Source organism: Marmota monax, unplaced genomic scaffold (assembly GCF_021218885.2).
Source record: "Marmota monax isolate L192 unplaced genomic scaffold, Marmota_monax_Labrador192_F-V1.1 WCK01_AAM20220418_F8-fsc00068, whole genome shotgun sequence".
In the NCBI taxonomy this organism is placed as follows: Eukaryota; Metazoa; Chordata; class Mammalia; order Rodentia; family Sciuridae; genus Marmota; species Marmota monax.
The window spans coordinates 1,015,386-1,025,031 of record NW_026692352.1 but is presented as its reverse complement, the minus strand read 5'-3'; the positions used below and the strand labels follow the sequence as shown (position 1 = coordinate 1,025,031).

The window sequence follows — 9,646 nt, the reverse complement described above, 5'->3', positions numbered from 1 at the left end:
GTTTACAATATACATTTAAAAGTAATCAAAATCCCCCATCCAATGCTGCCATTCTGCTTCATGGGTAGTGCAGGTGCCTTACAATGGAGTTTGCAGAGCCCCTACCTCCCACACATTATAATATGACAGTTTTTAATTTCATATTTCCATACCTTATGGTCACATAGACTTTTATTGATACTTCTGCTTTGACCAATATAATGTATTGGTCAAATAATTAAAAGAAAAATTAAATATTTTCCTCAATTTTTTTTTAGGATTTATCCTTCTTTACATGTTTTCAAATCCTGATCTGTATATGTTTTCCCTCTCTTGGAGGAATTAGTTTTAACATTTACATAGAGCAAGACACTCTTTTCTTCAGTGCTGTCTGTTTCAGGTAAGCCTATATGATTCTCCTGGTTTGCCTGAATTTCTGAATTTGTAATGGCAGTTACCCATGTCACTTTATATCTCTAGGTGGTTGAAAAAAATAATTACTTTTCAGGTTTTTCAGATATTTTTCTTGCTATAAGAATGGAAATGACACTTTCCAAACTTTTCATATATTTAAACTGAATCAAATCTCTTGCTTACACTTTATCTTCAATCTTTGCACATGTAGCTTACTGCATAAGGCTTTAATTATAGATAAAGATACATGAGAGGTACATATATGAATAAACAAGCATAATTCATAGGTATATACGTATGTAGATATATAGATATAGATATACCTAAACTATCATTGTAAAATTTACAAAGACAGTGAATAAAAATAGTTACATGCAACAGTTTTAGTGATTTCCATAAAAATAACATTTGAAGACTGATAAAAATTATACAACATCAAATATCCTTGCTACAAAGCATAGTTTAATTGAGAAATTACGTTTTGAAGACAAGGTTGTAAATATTGTTAATCCATCATAACTTATAAGCCACATTCTTCCAACAAAAGATATAGTGAAATGTTTTAATGTTCAGAAATTTTCTTATTTGGGAAGAAGAGACCCACCACCCGGTCCCGAATCTGCTTGGTTTTGATTCCATACGCCAGGGGATTGACAGTGGGAGGTATCAGAAGGTATAGACTTGCAAAGATTATATGGACGCTTAGAGGAACCTTCTTGCCTATGCGATGAGTTAAGAAGCTAAACAGTGCAGGTGTGTAGGAGACAAGGATAGTGCAAACATGGGCAGCACAGGTGCCCAGGGCTTTGGAACGGGCATTCTGGGAAGACAGCTGGAAGACTGCTTGGAGAAATTTGATATAGGATGTGGCTATGAGCCCCAGGTCCAATATCATCACTGAAAGGGCCATAGAAATGCCATGTTCTGTTAATGAGGGTGTTGGCATTGGCCAACTTCACCACAGCCATGTGCTCACAGTAGGCATGATTGATGATATAATTTGTATAGTGTGGCAACCTCTTAATAAGAAAGGGAATGGGAATAACCAGAATTATAGCTCGACTCAAACCTAGTAGACCCAGCTTAATGACCATGGATGTTTTCAGAATGGTCATGTAATGCAGTGGGATGCAAATAGCCACATAGAGATCAAAAGCCATGGCAACTAGGAGAGCTGATTCAATAATACAGAGTGTGTGGATACAAAAACATCTGTGTTAAACATCCATTAAAGCCAATCCTGTGATCATTAAACCAAAAGGTGCCAAGCATCTTGGGGGCTGTGGAAGAGGAAAGAGCCATGTCATTCGCTGCCAGCATGCAAAGGAAGAAATACATAGGCTGGTGGAGGCTTGGCTCTAGCTTGACAGTAGCAATGATGATGCTGTTCCCCAGCAGGGTCAGGGCAAACAGGAGGAAGACAGGGATGCCGATCCAGCAATGAAAATCTTGCAAGCCAGGAATACCAACGAGGAAGAAAGATGAAATGGGGATGTGTAGCATTGTTTTCCATCTTGACACTTGAGGGGCTTGGTGTTCAGTACCATGTACAAACGCAAAACCCAAGTGGGCAGATATGATGACAAGAGTTTTCCATGGCACTGCTGATGTGGATTACAGACACATTCAAGAATAGTCTTTCTGAAGAGCTGGCTCTTCTCCAAAACTTCCATAAGTCCTCAGGCAAATAACATCACCATTTTGATCCCCATCATTTTCACCTATAAATAAGAAAATTAAATTATTTCTAATTATTTTCTTTATTGTGTAGTGTTATTTTATTCTACTCTTTATTTACAAGATTTATAAAATAGAACATAGTGACAAAATATATGCTTACATATTTTCTTACATTTTTTATGAATGATGGTATGTAGATGGATTTAAGAAAAGCAACTGTGAAGGGCTAGGAATGTAGATCATTGGTAGAGCATTGCCTGGCACATGGGAGGCCCTTGGTTCAATTTGTAGTAAAAAAGGAAAAGCTCTGTTCCCAGGGAAACTTTATTCAAGGTGCTACTAAATATAGAAACACACACTTAGGCATAATGCACATACATCTGTGCATGGAGGACAGTGAAAGAAAATATTTTGCAGCTGTGGTGCAGGGGCCAACTGCTAGGGGAGCTGATTACTGGCAGAATAAAGTATAAAGTCTGGCCCCCAAAAATAACTTGCCAGGCATTCACATGCATCATGACAGAGACTGAGCCTAAGTGACTAGAGGAAAATCAGGCATGGAGAGATGTTTACACAGAGGAGTACTGGTCTCAGAAGCCCACCTGTCTTCCAAACTCTAACTCCAATCCAGCTGCTTGAAGGACAGGCTGAGAAAGAAGTACCTGACTGGGAATTTGAAAGGGTGGGGCAGGAGATATTGAATTCAGAGACTGCATCAGAGAGCAGGAATTGTGGAATCTGTAGGCAAAGTAGTGGGCTAACAACAGGCTCCTACAGTATATGAGAGAAACCCAAAGGAGATTCCTGGTGTGAGGTCTTCCAATGTGGACCAGCAGTTGCTGAGCCCTTGAGGTACACTGACTTAAAATCTCCAGAACAATTGGCTCTCAATGAAGAGACCAGAGTATATCTAATCCTTCTACACCCTGTCTCCAAGAGTTCCATGTCTATGAACAATGCTTTCACCCTAGCAACCCCAAGGATCCCGAGGGAGGAGCTAGCATCAAACTCCAGACAACCTCACATAAATGCTCAGAAGGGAAGCTAAAAACATTTGAACTCCAATGGAAACAATAGCTCAATTTTCCATTGATATCCTTTTTATTTTATTTTGTCTCACATTTCTACCATTTTTGAAACCAAGTATTTTTTCATTCATCAGTTTATTGAGGACTGAGTAGTCTGAATATAGAAGTCTGAAAAGTATACTACAGTTTTGTTGTGTATTCTCATATTTTTTATTTTTTTCTATTTTTAACTTTTTTTATTTTTAAAAGTTTTACTTTATATATATTTTTCTTCTTACTTATCTGTTTCCCAGGATTTTCTTTTTCTCTTTTCTCCTGCCTACAGCCAAACTCTATTAATTCCTCTTTTACTCTACTTATAATATTTTACTTCTATCTTCTCACCTCTTTACTCAGAAACATTGCATCCTCCACCACTTCTATTCTCTCTTTGTCCACCATTTGAAATTGTAAATCATTTTGTAAACTGTTTATATTGGAGACGATAATTGAACACAAATTTCTGGATATTGTAACAAAACTGTAGACATCTAAATAGGAGCTACATGATTTAAGATTGTATAATGTTTGCATTGGGTGCTGTTATTATTTGTCTCCACCTTAGAGGTGAGGTACTGGAAAACTTCAGGGACACTATAAGTCTACGAGGTAGAAACTGTACTGCCTCATATTCACACAGCTAGATGGGCACACACACAAACAAAATGAAAAAAACAAGAGAATGAAACATCCCAAACAAACAAAGATGCTCCAGTGATAGAATCCATTGACAACACAGTAGAAAAAGTGTTAGAAAAGGAGTTTAGAATGTACATAGTTAAACTGATCCACAACATAAAGGACAATGTAAGAAACAAAATTAGAGATTTAATTCAGGGAGTGAAAGATCACTTCAATAAAGATATATTTTGAAAAGAAATCAAGCAGAAATCCTGGAGATGAAGGAATCAATAAAACAAATTAAAAATTAAATGGAAAGTATCAACAACAGATTTGAAGAAAAGAACTTCAGGTGATAAAGAAAAAATATATAATTTTGAAAATGCAGTTGACTGTGTAGGGAAGTTGTTAAGAAACCATGAACAGAACTCCCAAGAAGTATGAGAGTTCTTCTCATATTAAGTTCCATATTAATATGAAAAAAACAAATTTAAGATTTATTGGGATAGATGAAGCTGTGTAGATACAAACCAAAGGAATGTACAATCTCTTTAATGAAATAATCTCAGAAAATTTCCCAAACCTAAAGAATGAAATGGAAAATCAAATACAAGAGGCTTACGGGATGCCAAATGTACAAAATTACAACAGACCCACATCATGACACATTATAATGAAAATGCCTAACATACAGAAGGATAGAATTTTAAAGGATACAAGAAAATAATATCAGATTACATATATGGAGAAACTGATTCAGATGTCAGCTGATCTCTCAGCCCAGATCCTCAAAGCTAGGAGGCTCTGGAATAATATATTCCAAGCTTCAAAATAAAATTGATGCCAACCAATAATTCTATGTACAGCAAAATTAAGCTTCAGATTCAAAGATTAAATAAAAACTTCTATAATAAACAAAAGTTAAAAGCATTCACAATTAGAAAGCCTACACTACAGAACATCTTCAACAAAATATTCCATGAAGATAAAATGAAAATTAAAAGTGAAAATCAGCAAAGGGGGGATCTAAACTAAAGGAATAATCAATCAAAGTTCAAACAAATTCATATTAAAAACCAGAAATAAATCAAAATGACTAGAAATACAAATCATATCTCAATTAAAAACAACCTTGAATGTTAATGGCCAAAATCATCAATCAAAAGACATAGACTGGAAGATTGGATTAAAAAACAAGATCCAACAATATGCTTTCTCTAAGAGACTCACCTCCTAGGAGAAAGATATCCATAGCCTGAAGGTGAAAGGATGGGAAAAAATATATCACTCATGTGGGTCGTGTAAACAAGTAGGGATTTCTATCCTCATATCATATAAGGTGGACATCAAGCTAAAGTTAATCAGAAGGGACAAAAAATGACCTTTCATAATGCTTAAAATAATTATACATTAATAAAACATAACAATCATAAATATTTAGGCCCCAAACAATAGAACATCTATGTACTTCAAACAAATGCTTATCAATTTCAAGAGTCACATAAATGACAACACACTAATACTGGCTGACTTTAGCACACACCTCTCACTATGGGATAGATACTCCAAACAAAAATTTTAAAAAAGAAACTATCAAACTAAATAATACAATCAATAATTTATATTTAATAGGAATATAAAGAATATTTCATTCATCAATAAGCAAATACACTTTCTTTTCATCAGCACAGAGATCCTTCTCTAAAATGGAACATATCTTATACCACAAAGCAACTCTTAGAAAATACAAAAGAAAAAAAAAAATACAGATACTACCCTGCATTCAATCTGGTCATAATGGAATGACTGGAGATCAAAGATAAACTCTCCATTAGAGAGAGTTAGAAACTGAATTCCTCAACAAAACTCCTAAAGCACAAGAAGTAAAATCAAGAATCAGTGAATGGAATGGAATAAAACTAAAAAGCTTCTTCAAAGCAAAGGAAACAATCAAGAATGTGAGAAGACAGCTTATAGAATGGGAAAAAAAATCTTTATCATCTGCACCTCAGATAGAACGTTAATCTCCAGTATATATAAAGAAGTCAAAAAACTTACCACCAAAAAAAACCCAAATAACCTAATCAATAAATGAGTAAAGAAAATGAACAGATACTTCACAGATGAAAAAATATGAATGGGCAATAAATATATGAAAAATATTTGATTAAAGAAATGAAAATTAAAACTACACTGAGATTTCTTCTCACTACAGTCAGAATGTTAATCATCAAGAATATAGGCAACAATAAATGTTGGTGGGGATGTGGGGAAAAAGTTACACTAATATATCCCTGGTGGGACAGACAATTGGTGCAACCACTCTGGAAAGCAGTATGAAGATTTCTCAGAAAACTTGGAATGGAACCACCATTTAACTTAGTTATCCCATTTCTCAGCATATACCCAAAGGACTTAAAATCAGTATACTACAGTGATGCAACCATGTTAATGTTTATAGAAGCTCAATTCACAATATCTAAACTATGGAACCAAACCAAGTGTCCTTCAACAGACATACACAATTGAATATTACTCAGCCATAAAGAAGAATGAAATCATGGCATTTTCAGGAAAATGGATGGAGATGCAGCATATCATACTGAGCAAAATAAACCAATCTCAAAGAACCAAATGCAGAATGTTTTCTCTGATATGCAGATGCTAATTCACAATGTGGTGGGGGTGACTGTGGTGGAATAGATGTACTTTGGTTTATACAGAGGAGAGTAAAGTAAGGGAAGGGGATATTGGGTAAAGAAGGACAGTAGAATTAATCAGGCATTATTACCCTATGTGCATATATGATTACATTACCAGCGTAATTCTACATCATGTACAACCAGAAAAAGAAAGGTTATAGTCCTTATGTATAATGTGTCTAAATGCATTCTACTATCATGTTTATGTTTACCATGAGTTAGGAAATACTATTTTATCAAAAAAGAAATAAAAGAATAGATTATACATTAAGCAATGGGATTGTAATGCTTTCTTGTGCCATCTAAGAGAAGTTAACCTTTTCAACATCATAAAAAGTTAATCTACATAACTGGTTTTTAGATGTTTTCATCAAGACTAATTTTACATAACATTTTATTAAATATGATATAACAAATAAAGTCATATGATCCCCCACGTAATTTGAGTATTTTACTTTTTTCTTTATTTCTGATAACACAGTGGCATAAATAAACACATGGGCAGTTAATGGGATGGTGTGAATCTGTTCAGTGTTATGTCTACTCATGCCCATGCTGTAGCTTTGTTATCTGTCCTACTCAATGACAATGAACAGTTAAGCACCAAATTCATTTCTTTTACTCTTAAGTTGTTCTTTGATTCTGATAACAAATCTCTGATCTTCTTCTTAAGATGCTGATTCTGCCTACTATCATGATTTATAATATTATTGTTTTATTTTCAGTTGTGAATTCTTTCACATAAATTCCACTGATGTAAATGTTAATAAACATTAGGAAATATTCTAATTGGTAATGCATTTTTGTTTGGATTTCCAAACAATGGAATATTGTGGGGACAAAATTTCAGGCTATGATGTGTGCATGGTTCTATTAAACATAAGTATTCTAAGTCTATATAAGTGATGATGTGATGTGAAAATTAGAAGTTGAGTTTATCATTAAAACAGTTTATAAGAATTAAGACTTTAAACTAATCTAGAATAACTAAACACAGAATTGTGGGGAATCCTTCATCAGAAGCAAGTCTTATATACTGAAGCTGGTGGCACATCCCTGTAATCCCAGTGGCTTGGGAGGCTGAGCCAGAAGGATCGAGTTCAACACCAGCCTGAGCAATTTAGCAAGGCCCTAAGCAACTCAGTGAGACCCTGTATCTATATAAAATACAAAATAGGTGGGATGTGGCTTAGTGGTCAAGAGCCCCTGTATTCAATCCCTGATACTCACCCCCCAAAAAGTTATTCAATGACTTGGGAATTAGACCAGAAACTTTACAACTGCTAGAAGAAAACATAGGGTCAACATTCTTTATATTGGTACAGTCACTGACTTCCTTAACAAGACTCCAAAAACTCAAGAAATAAAACCAGGAATCAATAAGTTGGATGCCTTCAAATTAAAAACCTTCTGATAGACAAAGGAAATGATGAATAGAGTGAAGAGAGATCCTAAAAAATGGGAGACAGTCTTCACTAGTTACACCTTTGGCAGGGGACTAATATTCAGAATATATAAAGAACTCAAAAAATGTAACAACAAAAACAAAAACATTTACCCAATTAATAAATGGGCAAAAGAACTAAATAGACATTTCTCAAAAGAATAAACACAAATAACCAACAGATATATTTTTAAAATGTTCAACATCTCTAACAATCAGAGAAATACAAATAAAAACTACACTAAGATTTCATTCTCACTCTACTCAGAATGGTAATAATAAAGCTGGTGAGGATATGGATAAAAAGATACACTCATACACTGTTGGCAAGACTACAAACTAGTACAATCAGTCTGGAAAGCAGTATTCAGATTCCTCACAAAACTAGGAATGGAACCACCATATGACCTAGCTATCCCACTCCTGGGAGTTCTAAAGAACCAAAATCAATATACTACGGTGAAACAGTCATTCCAAAGTGCATAGAAGTGTAACTTACAATAGCCAAATTATGAAACTGGCCCAGATGTTCATCAATGGATGAAGAAAATGTGGCATATATACACAATGGAGTTTTACTCAGTCATAAATAAAAATTTAATTATGTCGTTTGTGGGTAAATGGATAGAAATTTAGACTATCATGCTAAGTGAAATAAACCAGATTCAGAAAAGCAAAATCTGAATGTTTTCCTCTCATCTAGAAGCAAGAAGAAAATATGTAAAAAAGAGGGGAGGATTAAAAAGGTATAGGTGACATCAGTGAAGGGGAAGGAGATTGAGAAGGAGGGAGGAGGGAAGGATAGAGGAGGAAATGTGGAATAAATTTAACAAAATCATGTTATATTTACATGTATATATAACACATCCACCTTTATGTATAAATAGAAAGAACCAATAGAAAATAAATAAATAAATGAATAAAAGGAATATCAGTAAAGTAGAGGAAGAATAGAGAGAGTGAGAATAGAAAGTGAAGAGGGGTTATGGGGACTAAAATGGAGTAAATAAAAATCCCATGCATATATAATTCTGACACAGTTAACCCTATTTCTATGTATAACTATAATACTCTCATAAAAAATGAAAGGTTTCATCTATTCCTCACATGTTCCCCCTCCCTACCCCACTATGAGTCAGCCTCCTTATATCAGAGAAGACATTCGGCATTTGGTTTTTTGGGATTGGCTAACTTCACTTAGCATTATCTTCTCCAACGCCATCCAATTACCTGCAAATGCCATGATTTTACTCTTTTTTATTGCTGAGTAAAATTCTATTGTGTATATAGACCACATTTTTTTTATCCATTCATCCATTGAAGGGCATCTAGGTTGGCTCCACAGTTTAGCTATTGTGAATTGTGCTGCTATAAACATTGATGTGGCTGTGTCCCTCTAGTATGCTGTTTTTAAGTCCTTTGGGTATAGTCCAAGGAGAGGGATAGCTGGGTCAAATGGTGGTTCCATTCCCAGATTTCCAAGGAATCTCCAAACTGAGGGAAAGGGAAGAGGCAGAGGATTAGCAAGGATGGTGGAGTGTGATGGACATCATTGTCCAAAGTACATGTATGAAGACAAGAATTGGGTGTCAACCTACTTTATATACAAACAGAGATATAAAAAATAGTGGTATATATGTGTAATAAGAATTGTAATGCAAAAAAAGGACATATATATTTATACTCATAAAGACATGAATTGGCATGAACATACTTTATATACAAAGATGTGAAAAACT

The 9,646-nt window shown here is 34.5% G+C and overlaps 1 pseudogene; it reads right to left on the bottom strand.

Moving 5' to 3' along the window:
• Positions 1–955: 955 nt before the first annotated feature.
• LOC124091263 (olfactory receptor 52P1-like) lies at positions 956–1,906 on the bottom strand (annotated as a pseudogene).
• Positions 1,907–9,646: the final 7,740 nt, after the last annotated feature.